Source organism: Tupaia chinensis, unplaced genomic scaffold (genome assembly GCF_000334495.1).
Source record: "Tupaia chinensis unplaced genomic scaffold, TupChi_1.0 Scaffold000070_1, whole genome shotgun sequence".
Taxonomy (NCBI): domain Eukaryota; kingdom Metazoa; phylum Chordata; class Mammalia; order Scandentia; family Tupaiidae; genus Tupaia; species Tupaia belangeri.
The window spans coordinates 5,141,684-5,154,502 of record NW_006159530.1 but is presented as its reverse complement, the minus strand read 5'-3'; the positions used below and the strand labels follow the sequence as shown (position 1 = coordinate 5,154,502).

Below are 12,819 nucleotides of genomic sequence, written 5' to 3'. Positions count from 1 at the left end.
AAGAGAAATCACCCCCCGGGGGGATGCCCATGCCGCAACCCTTCTCCTCCATTCTCCTGCTGGGATTTTGGGCACACGTACCTACGCACCCGGCATGATTTTTCAAGCCACCAGCTCTGGGACTCGAACTGTGGTCGGCCATGTGGGAGTCCAGCACCTTCACCACCATGCCACCTGCTGGCCCGGGCTCTGTTTGTGTTTTCTCTCCCACACTGTGGCCTGAGAACTTCCAGGCAGGGAGCTGCGAACCTTGAAGGGTTCACTTTGTTTCCCTTCTCCCAGAGATTGCTGACATATACTATTGGGCTGTCAGGAAAGCGGAGACACATGTTTGCATAAGAAAAGCAGAGACATCACGGTTTTCCCAATGACCTAATGCCTGTCCGACATCTGCAAATCATTATTTTCTACGTTTTATCCAGTTTTCTAGTTGTTTGAGGCAGGAAAGTACATCTAGTCCCAGTTATGCCCGAATTCAGGGTTGGAAACGGAAGTCAACACCCACTTGAGATGATGAGGTTACAGAGCATTATGGGTAAGAAAGTACCTCCGTTGGGGCCGGAGGTGGTGTGGTGGTTAAAGCACTGGACTCCCCCACGGCCAACCACAGTTTAGTCCTGGACCTGGTCGCTTGCTTTCTCTCTCTCTGTCTCTCTCTGATGAGCACGCATGCCTTGTAGCAAATTTTAAAAAGTAATAATAATAAATAAAATTAAATAAATATTTTTTTTTTTTGAAAAAGAAAGTAAGTACCCTCCAATGGACCCCATCAGAAATTTAGAATTATCTGGGGTCTGTCTTATTTTTGTAAAGTTTATCATTTACTTCCTCTAAGGAGGGACACTGCCATGGGGTCTCTGTGTTGTAATTCCGTCCACCCTCAGCCAGCCTGGACCACTGGCCCATGATGCCCGGCATATGCAGGGAGGCCTGGAGCCCTGAATCGGGGCCTTCCCAGGCCGGTGCACTTGTGTTACTGCTGTAGTACCAGCTGGCCCCTTTACACTCCCCTTTAGCAACCTACAAGTCAGTCCCTGAGCTTCGTGAGGACCTCATCACACGCTTACTCTTGTTCTGCCCCCATGAAACGTCTACAACACCCTCATCGCTGACCGACCTGGTAGTGATGCCTGCTGCGTGGTGAGCTCGTTGTCCTCCGTACTGTTCGCACTGTCTTCTGCTTCTACCAGACAGCCTTTCCTCTCATTTTTTCTTCTTAAATAAGAAGAGAGAGGCAGAGAGGTTAAGTGTATGTGCAAATTCATCTGTTGTTAAGTAAGTGGGAGAGCCAAGGTTTAAAGGTAGCCATTGCTGGGGCCAGCAGGTGGTCTAGTGGTTAAAGCGCTGGACTCCCACACGGCTGAGTCCTGGGCCTGGCGGCTTGCTTTCTCACCTTCTCTGTGTGTGTGTGTGTCTCTCAGGTGCACATGTGCCCTATAGCAAATTTTTAAAAATATTCATAAATAAAACAAATCATTCATTTTTTTTAAAAAAGGTAGCCATGGCTCTTTTCTCTACACCATAGGAGGGTACTTCAAAAAGTTCTTGACCCCCTCGTCCAAAAATGAAGTTAATGTACAATCTTATTTTGGCACAAAAAAATCAAAATACGCGCAGCTTGTTCCTAGTACATATTTCCCACAAGCTTCGAACTGCCTTGTTCATTAGCTTTACGTTTGCAGACAGCCCTGCAGACGCCTTCCCCCCGAGCCCACTCCGGCGCTTCATTCGTGGGAGGGGTGGAATGGCCACTGAAGACTGTAATGCTGAACACGGACATCTCAGAGCACGCCCCGTCCTCCCACTCTTCCCCGCCTGCTCCCTCGTCTCCCCACAAGCCTGCTCCATGTCTCGGAAGCCTCCAGAACCTTAACTGTTCCCCGTTCTTCTCTTTTTCTTGTTTTTTCTTATCACCCCTGTGAAGTTATCACTCCGGAAGCTCTGACAGAGACCTTTGTCCTCACCTGCCTGTCAGTCCCTGCCCTCGAGGCCTCCACCCCTGCTGCTTCTCTCTTGGTCACCGCTCAAGGGTGGAAACACCTGTTCCATATTCAACTCAGAAGTGAGTTCTGCCCAACAGTCTTCTAATTCCAGTCAACAATGTTTCAGATTTTCTTTTTTTTTTTTGGGGGGGGGGTAGATTTTTGCCATAGGGTGCATGCATGAGCCAGAGAGTGACAGAGAGAGAGAGAAGGAGGGAAATGAAAAACCACCCCCCAGAGCGGAAGGCCACACCACAGTCCCTTCTCCTCCGAGATCTCAGCCACGCACACACACGCAGGCATGATTTTCAAGTCACTGGGTCCAGGACTGGAACAGTAGTTGACCTTGTGGGAATCCAGTGCCTTAACCGCCATGCCATCTGCGCCCCCCCCATTCGTATTTTCTTTAAGTTGATTTATTTCTCCCATGAGAAAGAGAGAGAGCACATTCCCCAGGATCCCAGCTCCACAGTGCAGCAGCCTGCCTCCCCCAGCCCCGGGTGCTGGGTACACGCATGTCCGGTGTCCTCAGGATTCCAGACCTGGGCTGGGAGCTTCCCCAGGAGGGACTGCACCTGGAGCGTAAGTTTTACTGCTGCCACACCAACTGGCTCCAGGGCTTTGGATTTCCCATAAGGGCTGTTCCAAAGTTCAATCTTCCCTCGGAAACTTCCACATTTTTGTTTGTTTGATTTGGTGCAAGGCCTGTGTGCTCACCGGAGAGGTGAGAGAGGAAGTGAGAAAGCACCCGCGGAGGTGGTCATGATGCAGTCCCTGCGCCTTCCTTCTCCTCTGAGAACCTTTGGGGTTTTTTTAGAGTTTTTTGCTACAGGGCGTGTGCACTCGCCAGAAAGACAGAGAGATAGAAAGCGAGAAATCACCCCCCAGGGGGGATGGCCACACCGCAATCCCTTCTCCTCCATTCTCCTCTCGGGATCTTGGGCATGCATGCACACACGCCTGATGTGTTTAAGCCACTGTGGATGGTGTGAAGCCACTGGGTCCAGGATGCGAACCGCGGTCGACTACAGGGGAGTCCAGCGACACAGCCATTACGCCAACTGCTGGTCCCTCCTCTTTGAATCTTGGGCATGCATGCACACCCCTGGTCTATTTCCCAAACCGCCGGGTTGGAACTCAGCGAGTAGTCAGTCGGCCATGTGGGACCCGGCCACCTTATCTCCATGCCAGATGCTTGGCCTCAGACCTTTTCTTCTCCCTTCATTTTTAGTAGGTGATTTTTTTCCTGTATCACCAAGAAAAACAGCTCCATTTCAGTCACACTCCTCTACACACACACACACACACACACACACACACACATATATATATATATACTCTTTTTTTTTGTAATTGAGATTTTTTGGTTGTGCCGAGGCTCAGTACAGACATTTCAATCTGTATCCGGTTCTAAACATACATACCAAAAATTTAAAAAGCCAAGTATAGTGATTTTTTTAAAGTTATTCCAGTGACATTCCAACTTCAAATTTGTAGACAAATTTTCCTTAAGAGGGTATCAAGAACCACTGTCTTCAGATGTTGAAAGTGTTATGTAAGTCCCACCAAATCACAACTTATTATCATGCACTCTACACACTTCAAATTTCCAACCTTTCACGGCATATTAGTAGAATTAGGAAAACTGGACTGCCACGACCAAAGATGTTGCATAGTGCACACAGTTCTGACAGGGAGAGCAACAATCAGAATCAGAATCAGTACTACTGAAAAACGTAATAGAAGTCATTTAAAAAATTCCAGACACATTAAATGCATGACTGTGACTCCAAACTGCCATTTAGTACGCTTTGTATGTAGGACATAAAAACCACCCAGCCGCCCCCACCTGTGGAATGTTAAGCTGACACGCAGGAGAGTCAAAGCCTCCCATAAGTCAATACCCCACTATTCTCTGGTTGTACTGAAAAATGAACAACCAGTAAATGATTTTGCCTCTTTAAAAAAAGCATTTACACTTAAAAATGGGATGAAGTGGGATTCTCTCCTTCTTAAAAATGTTCCTAGAGCTACTGAAGAACTTGCGTTTACAAAATAGTTGATAAAAATATGCCTCTGGGTTGTACGAAAAGGGAGACAGGGTCTATTGACAAGACATGCGATATGACATTGCTCAGACTGGGCTTCCTTCTCGCCTGCTTCATCAGAGGGTGGCTCTCCTCATTTTTAGCCTCTCCATTTTCTGCAGGTAAATCTTTAGTGTCTTGGTTGGCCACTTCAGCCCGTTTCCCCTTTGCACCCCTGTTCCCCTTTGTTTGCACTCTTCTGTCTGAAGATTTCTCCTTCCCCGCCGCCTGTTTTGGCTTCGTCTCCACTTTTGCAGGAGGTTGAGCCGACAGCCTCGCCGATCTCCTCTCGGGCTCTTCCTTGGCCGCCCCCTGGGCGGAGCTGACCTTCCTCCTGGGCATCTCGGCTGCGGACAGGGTGCATGCTGGGTGTCTGAGAGGACGTGGTGCACCTAGAGCCTTTGCGGAGTTGAGCGGATAAAACCTATATACCCATTTTTTAAAGAGTTGTTTTTTGTTGTTGTTGTTGTTTTGTTTTTGCCATAGGGTGCGTGTGCTTGCCAGAGAGAGAGACAGAGGCAGTGAGAGGGAAAGCGAGAAATAAGCCCCTGGGGGTTGGCCACGCCGCAGTCCTTCTCCTCCAGGGATCTTGGGCACACATGCATATGCGCCCAGCATGATTTTCAAGCCACCAGGTCCGGGACTCGAATGTCGGTTGGCCATGTGGGAGTCCAGAAACGTAACCACTGCACCATCTGCTGGTCCTATATGCCCATATTTGTTTACCTTTTCTCTCTTTTTGTTCTCTCTGATCAAATTTGGGAATATTTAATTCATTAAGTTTTAAAAGTTCCATAAACTGGGACCAGCAGTTGGCGTAATGGCTATGTCGCTGGACTCCCACGTAGTCGACCACAGTTCAAATCCCAGACCCGGTGGCTTAAACTCATGCTGGGCGCGTGTGCGTGCGTGCCCAAGATCCCGAGAGGAGAATGGAGGAGAAGGGATTGCGGCGTGACCATCCCCCCTGGGGGGTGATTTCTTGATTTCTGTATCTCTATCTCTCTCTGTCTTTCTGGCGACGGCACGCGCCCTATAGCAAAAACCTCTCCAATAAATAAATAAAAAATAAAAATAAATAAATAAAAACTCCATAAACTGAATGTTGATATTGTTTGTTTACATACCCGATGGCAGTTACAGCCTGCATAAAGTTGCATACTTACTCATTTCTGCACAGACAGGCACACAAAGATACACAGTAACTAGGAAACTGTGCCACCGCAGGGCTACACCGCAGGGCTACACCTTCAGGGTCCTTCCATCACGGAACTTCTGATGAGGATCATCGCATACGTTTCGCCTCTTCCAGAAAGATATCATTTTATTGAAGAGTTTGCTCTGGGTTTCACTGTAGAACACACATTCCCTCGAGCATCTTTTTCTTGTGTTTTTTCCTTATTTTCTCCTGAGCCAAAGGCCAGAATGATGGTGAAGAGACCTAGAGCCTCCCCGTCCTCCTCTGGCGTTCCCGTGAATTGCTGCATGTCGCAGTCCCGGCTGGTGGCGGCTTCAGGGCACCTGGGAGCAAGGCCCTACCTTGCCATCCTCGCCTGCGGTGGCCGCATTAGCTCTTCGCTTCTTTAAGGAAAGAACCTCTCTTCTCTCCACGCCTGGATTTGTCCTCTCGATCCTTCCTGCCTTCTACCCTTCTCGCCTCCTTTGGGTCTTTAGCTCTCCCTCTCCCTGGCTGTTTTTCCTTCCCAAAACTGTTTTTATACTTTTCGTCCTTCCACTATACTTAAAAAAAAATCTATTTATTTAATTCCATTTGTTATTATTATTTTTTTTAATTTAACCAGACAGAGACAGAGAGAAAAGGAAAGCGAGAAAGCAAGCCACCAGGGTTTGGGACTCAAACCATGGTTGGCCATGTGGGAATCCAGCGCCTTTAACCACCACGCCACCTGCTGGTCCCTCTACTTCGCTTCTTAAAAGTTTAGTTGTAAATTCACTGTATGAGAACATCTCACCAATGGTTAATTCCATGACTTGTGATGGAATTTCTCACTTTTCAACTAAATTTGTTCTACTTAAAGGCACTAAAGACCCTTTACTTGCTCAACTTTAAAGGTTTCTTCTCAATTTTCTTCTCAATCTTCACTTAACCCGATGCTTTTTTGGAGAGATTTTTGTATAGGGTGTGTGCACTCACCAGAGAGACAGACAGAGACAGAGAGAGAGAAATCACCCCCAGGGGGGATGACCATGCTACAATCTCTTCTCCTCCTGGGATCTTGGGCATGTACACACATACTCCTGGCGTGAGTTTAAGCCACTGGGCCTGGGACTTGAACCGCAGTTGACTACATGGGAGTCTAGTGACATAGCCATTATGCCAACTGCTGGTCCCCACCTAACCTGATTCTAAAACAGCATTTTCTACAGAGGATTTAATGACCGTCACCTGAGAAAAACTGCATGCGCTCAAATAACACTGGGAAACAGCAGCCGGGCGAGAACACGGACCAGCGCCTCTGCCGCCCTCACTGGAGCTCTTCACGTGCTAATCACTGTGACTCCCAGCAGGAGGAGCTGGCCACGCGGTTTTCCAAACTTACCTGTCAGCAGGATCCTTTTCTGTGGTTGTTTTTGCTCTAGGGGGTGTGCACTCTCCAGAGACAGAGGGTGGGAAAGTGAGAAATCCCCCCCCCCGGGGGGGGTGACCACACCGCAGTCCCTCTCTTCCAGTGCCCTGTTAAGATTTTGGACACACATGCACACGCACCCTATGTGATTTTCAAGTTGCCGGGTCTGGGACTCAAACTGTGCAGTCGGCCATGTGGAATCCAGTGCCTTAACCTCTACGCCACCTTCTGGCCAAGCAGAACCCTTTTTATATAGAGCATCTTGCAAAATCAGCATTCTGAGGGCCATACTCTGGGAAATAATGCTTAGTTGTTTTGAGTGCAGTCCAAGGACGCCTGCATCAGAATCTCCTTGGGGGCTCATTATTATTATTTTTTAGGAGGTTTTTGCCTTAGGGTACATGTACTTGCCAGAGAGAGAGAGACAGAGACAGTGAGAAGGAAAGTGAGAAATCACGCCCCAGTGGGGTGACCATTTCACAGTCTCTTCTCTTCTATTCTCCTGCCGGGATCTTTTTTTTTTTTTTTTGGAGAGGTTTTTGCTATAGGGCGCGTGCACTCGCCAGAAAGGCAGAGAGAGACAGAGAGACAGAAAGCGAGAAATCACCCCCCATGGGGGATGGCCACACCGCAATCGCTTCTCCTCCATTCTTCTCTTGGGATCTTGGGCACACACGCACACGCACCCAGCATGAGTTTAAGCCACTGGGCCCGGGACTCGAACTGCGGTCGGCTACGTGGGAGTCCAGTGACATAGCCATTATGCTAACTGCTGGTCCCTAATTGGGTCATCTTAAAATTTTTGGAAGCTGCTAGTAGACTTGACTCTGAGATCAGCAGGTGGTGTGGTGCTTAAGGTGCTGGATTCCCACACGGCCAACTATGGTTCAAGTCCCAGACCTGGCATCTTGCTTTCTCACTTTCTCTCTCTCTCTGTGTCTTTCTGTTGAACATACATGTCCTGTAGCAAATTTTGAAAAACAATGGTAAATAAAATATTATATATATATATATATAAATGGTAAATAAAATAAATTACATATATATATTTTTTTTTTTAAGGGAGGGTAGAAAGAAAGAGGAAGACATAAAGACCTGGAAATAGAGGGTACCTCGGGACAGAGTCAAAGGGACAGCAAAGGTCTGTACCAGGACAATGACTGGGCAGCAGGCCGAGAGAGCTGAGTCCAGAGCAGACAAGGAGGTCAGAAGACGCTGATACAAGAAACAAAAGCATGACACAGGAACTTCCTCATAGCTTTGAACGTGTAGAAATTGTTTGTAAGACAGGGTCTTGCCATGTAGCAACTCTCTTGCCTCAGCCTCCTGAAGTGGCTGGGATTTTAGGTGGGTGCCATGGCACTGGCCTTTAGGTTAGACCAGGAATTGAACCTGGGCCTCTTATGTGGTCCCATCCTAGGGAGCACAGCATCTTGCACTGTGTACCACCATGGCTGGGCTGGTACTGAACACTGTCTCCCAGGGCGACTGGGGGGCAGGGAAGGATTTGATCAAGAGATCACATGGAAATCTGAAGCAATTATGAACTCCGGGAAAACAAGACGATTGTGCAAGGAGGAAAACATTTCACATAGATTACTTGTCTCAGTGGGCATTAATATTCGTAGTCATGTAAAAAAAAAAAAACACTTGCATGTCTTCAGTGAGGTGATGGTATACCATTGTCCAAACTTATTGAACTCTCCCTTTAAAAATTAAAGCACATTTAATTGATTTATTTGTTTATTTTAAGAGAGAGATTTGCTATAGGGTGCATGCACTTGCTGGAAAAACAGAAAGAGACAGAGAGACAGAAAGTGAGAAATTACACCCCTTCCCCCAGGGGAATGGCCATGTTGCAATCCCTCCTCCATTCTCCTCTTGGGATCTTGGGCACATGTGCACATGCGCCCAGTTTGAGTTTCAAGATGCCAGGTCTGGAACTTGAACCGTGGTTGACTACGTGGGAGTCCAGTGACATAACCATGAAACTATCTGCTGGTCTATACCTTGATACCGCTAACTAAAAAGAATTTTTTGCCTATAAATTGGTATTGAAATGTGTAAAAACAATGAATCCTTTATACCCAGTATCCACTTCTAGGATTCTCTCCTGAGGAAAGAATTAAGCCATAGAGGCAAATTCAGGTCATATGGGCAGTGAAATTCCTCCTCCATCCTGTTAGGGTCCCAGGTAGGCACGAGATTAAATTGACATAAAGCAGATTAACCAGAGAAAAGTACATTTATTTAATACAAGTTTTATGTGGCAGAGGAGCCCTCCTAAGGAAAGGAGACCTGCAAAACTCAGGGCCACTCATACAGGTGCTCTTCAACATGTGGGGGTCGCATCCCAACAAACCCACGGTAGGTTGAGAATGTTGCCAAGCATATAGCACATGCTCAGCCTGCCTGCCCTAAATGTGTCAGAGCACCACATCAGCCTACAGTTGGGCAAATCAGCTGCCTCGGAGCCACATGGCCAACTGCAGGTCGAGTCCCAGACCCAGCAGTAAACTAGAAGATGGCTCATGTCATTCGTCAAATCCCATGCTGAAGGTATGGGTACTCGAGGTGTGGTTTCTGCTGAATTTGTATTGCTTTCACCACGCTAGGGTCGACAAATTGTAAGTCTGACCATTTAAGTGGGGATATGTCTGTACTGAATTGGACAGGGTAGTAAGTCGTGAAGAAGGAACTAATTATGTGGGAAGGCTTAAAAGAGTTATTATTATTTGTAAAAATGTTCTGTAGGGCATGTGCACGAAAGAGAGAGAGAGAATGAGAAAGCAAGCCACGAGGTCCTCGACTCGAATCGCAGTCGGCCATGTGGGAGTCCCGTGCCTTACCCACCACGCCACCTGCCGGCCCCAAGGTAAGTGTTATTCTAATAAGGTCTCTGAATTCTCTGGATCACAATTTCTCAACCTTGAGGATAAGAATAAGAATGTTGTGTCTCGGGAACCAGCAGTTAGCGTAATGGCTATGTCACTGGACTCCCACGTAGTTGACCGCGGTTCGCGTCCCGGACCCGGTGGCTTAAAACTCACGCTGGGCACGTGTGCGTGCATGCCCAAGATCCCGAGAGGAGAATGGAGGAGAAGGGATTGCGGTGTGGCCATCCCCCCTGGGGGGTGATTTCTCGCTTTCTGTCTCTATGTCTCTGTCTATCTGGCGAGCGCATGCGCCCTATAGCAAAAACCTCTCAAAAAAAAAAAAAAAAAAAGAATGTTGTGTCTCTCACATGAGAATCTCGCCTCCTATTGTACATTAAAAAAAAAAAGAATTATTTCATTTTATTTATTGTTATTGTTCCATTTGACCAGAGACAGACAGAGAATCAGAGAGAGAGAGACTGAGAAAATAAGCCACCAGGTATGGGACATGAACCGTGATTGGCCATATGGAAGTCCAGCGCCTTAACCACCATGCCACAACACAAAGAGCACAATGATCCTTTTGCACCTACTGTTCCCAAGCACCTTTTAAACATTATTATTATTATTTTGAAGTTTACTATAGGGCCCATGTGCTCATCAGGGAGAGGAGAAAGTGAGAAGGCAAGCCACTAGGGTCGGGACTTGAACAACAGTCGGCCATGCGGGAGTCCAGCACCTTACCCACCACACTACCTGTTGACCTCCCCCTCGCCCCGCCAAGTACCTTTAACCTATATAAGCAATATACCAGAGTGGCATATTTTTAACTCCTTTGTATTCTATTTCTGCCTAAGTTCTGACAAGCTACTCAAGCTTGTGAAACCTGTTTCCTCACCTGTGAAATGGGGACAATAGTGCCTCCCGCACTGCCATTCCGAGGAAGAGAGGAGATCACAGAGTGAGGTGCAAGGCGGTGCTGTGGTCTGAGTGTGTGCCTCCAGCATTCACAGGGTGCAACTTAATCCTTCCTGTGAAGTATTAAGAGTGGGGCTTTGGAGGTGTGATTAAGCCCTGGGAGTGGAGCCCTCGTGAATGGAATCCGAAGAGAGGTGAGAGAAGGACAGCAGGTGGCATGGTAGTTAAGGTCCTGGACTCGCACATGGCCAACTACGGTTCGAGTTCTGGATCTGGCAGCTTGAAAGTCACACTGGATACATGTGGCTGTGTGCCCAAGATCCAGAGGAAAATGGAGGAGAAGGGATTGTGGCGTGGGGTGACTTCTCACTTCTTCTTCACTTTTGCCATGTGTATGAAGCAAGTGCGACTCCATCCTGGAAGTGTGATTTCATTTTAGAAACTGTGCCTCCTCCTCCCTCTCCCCACCAGTGCAGATAAGATGCGGAAGAAGCCCCACTCCCAGGTGCCTCGGGAACCTTGACCCGAACCAGGGAAGCCATTAAAATTCCATTGTAATCAGAGCTTCCCCTCAAGACTAATTAACCTGAAGATAGAAAACCCTCCCCTATCTCTCCTGAAGCCCTTTCATTTTGTTCCTTTGTCCTTGTAGATCATCTGTGCATGTTTAAAAAAATTATTTATTCATTCATTTATTTTAATTTGATCAGAGAGAGAGAGATACAGAGAGAGAGGGAAAGTGAGAAAGCAAGCCACCAGGTCTGGGACTTGAACCGTGGTTGGCCATGTGGGAGTGTCCAGCACCTTAGCCACCACACCACCTGCTGCTCCCCTCGTCTGTGCATTTTTGGCCTATATAAGCTCCTTTCTCCTTTCACTTGGGGCTGCGGGGTTTTGAGAGACGCAAGTCCCTCCATATGCCGCCGGCTTAATCAATAAACTCCAATCAATTCGGCTGTCTGGACATCCTCTTATTTCTCGCTGAGTAGACTACATTTGGAGGCACAGTGAGATCTGCGCCTGTCTAGTACGTGGGTGAAGCATCCTAGGGAGAGTGGCCTCGCTTGCTCAGCTGCCATCTACCCAGAGACTGCTCTGGGGAAGGCGCCCCCTGGGACTTCCCCCCAGGGACTTCCCAGGGCCCTGGAACTCTTCTCAGGATTGTGGACAGCTGACAAGAGACGCTGACTGCTCCTCCAGAAGCGTGTGGAGTTTCTTTTGCTGTAAGACCTCCGGAGGCATTTCCTTGGGTGTTCTGTCCTGTCCTGTCCTCTTTGCTTCGGAGAAGACAAACCGGTGAGTAAGGGGTTGGCTATGGGAGGAGCCCCCTGAAGTCTGGCCTGGCTGGGACAAGGGCTGTAAACCCTTCTCTGTAGGTGGCTGGGACTCAGGGCTTACTGGACACGGTTACAGAACACTTACTCGGGTTCCACCAGATGTACTTGGAACCCCGGGGCGGGGTGCCTGTAGACGGTTTGGGGAAACCCGGGCAACTCGGGCTGGAGGCCCTTGACAGGGGTCTTAGGGATTCTCTGGGTTTCTACTGCTTTTACTGTTGATTTGCTTATTTCCTTCGGAACCTCTAGGAAAATATTTCTTGGTTCTATCCCTTATCCCCTTCAGTGGGGAATACAGAACAATGGATTACTGACCTCACACACCAGGGGGTTCTTTAAGAATTTTACTCTGAAGAGTTTGAAATGTTTGCTTGCTTGCTTCTCTTCATTCTCTGATTGGTGGGAGGGAATGTTACAGCCTCTGGTGTGCTGGGTGAATGAAGGATTGTACGTCTGTGTTTGCGGGCCCACGGCGAAAAGCTATGGGATCCGACTGTGTCCAGTCCTGCGGGTTCCTGGAGTCCTCATACGGCTAATCAGCGCTGGGGGTCACTGACCCTCCCTGCGCGTGTGACCCTACGGCGGGCTTATACCGGTTACCGAAGCTAAGAGGCTCCCTGAGGTCCCGGTAAGGGGTGCAGCTAGGCAGACGCCTGAGTGGTCCCCTCCCTTGTATGAGGGGCTTCCCAACCTTTGTTTGTCCTATAGTGTCGTCTGGTGGGGAAAAATGAAAAGACTGCTCATGTGAACACACATGGCTGGCGGACCTCTCTGTGCCTGGAGACTGGGCCCGTTCTTTATTTTTTTTTTTTTTGGAGAGGTTTGTTTGTTTTTTTTTGTTGTTGTTGTTGTTATAGGGCGTGTGTGCTCGCCAGACAGACAGAGAGAGACAGAGAGATAGAAAGCGAGAAATCACCCCCCAGGGGGGATGGCCACGCCGCAATCCCTTCTCCTCCATTCTCCTCTTGGGATCTTGGGCACGCACGCACATGTGCCCGGTGTGAGTTTCAAGCCACCGGGTCCGGGACTTG

The 12,819-nt window shown here is 48.3% G+C and overlaps 1 long non-coding RNA gene across 1 annotated transcript in view; it reads left to right on the top strand.

The window, feature by feature from the left end:
* Positions 1-11,332: 11,332 nt before the first annotated feature.
* The window catches only part of LOC102480333 (uncharacterized), a 20,929-nt gene continuing 19,442 nt past the window's right edge, over positions 11,333-12,819 (top strand). Inside the window, exon 1 of the long non-coding RNA XR_333615.2 lies at positions 11,333-12,416. This is a non-coding gene — a long non-coding RNA (uncharacterized LOC102480333). The remainder of the gene's footprint in view (positions 12,417-12,819) is intronic.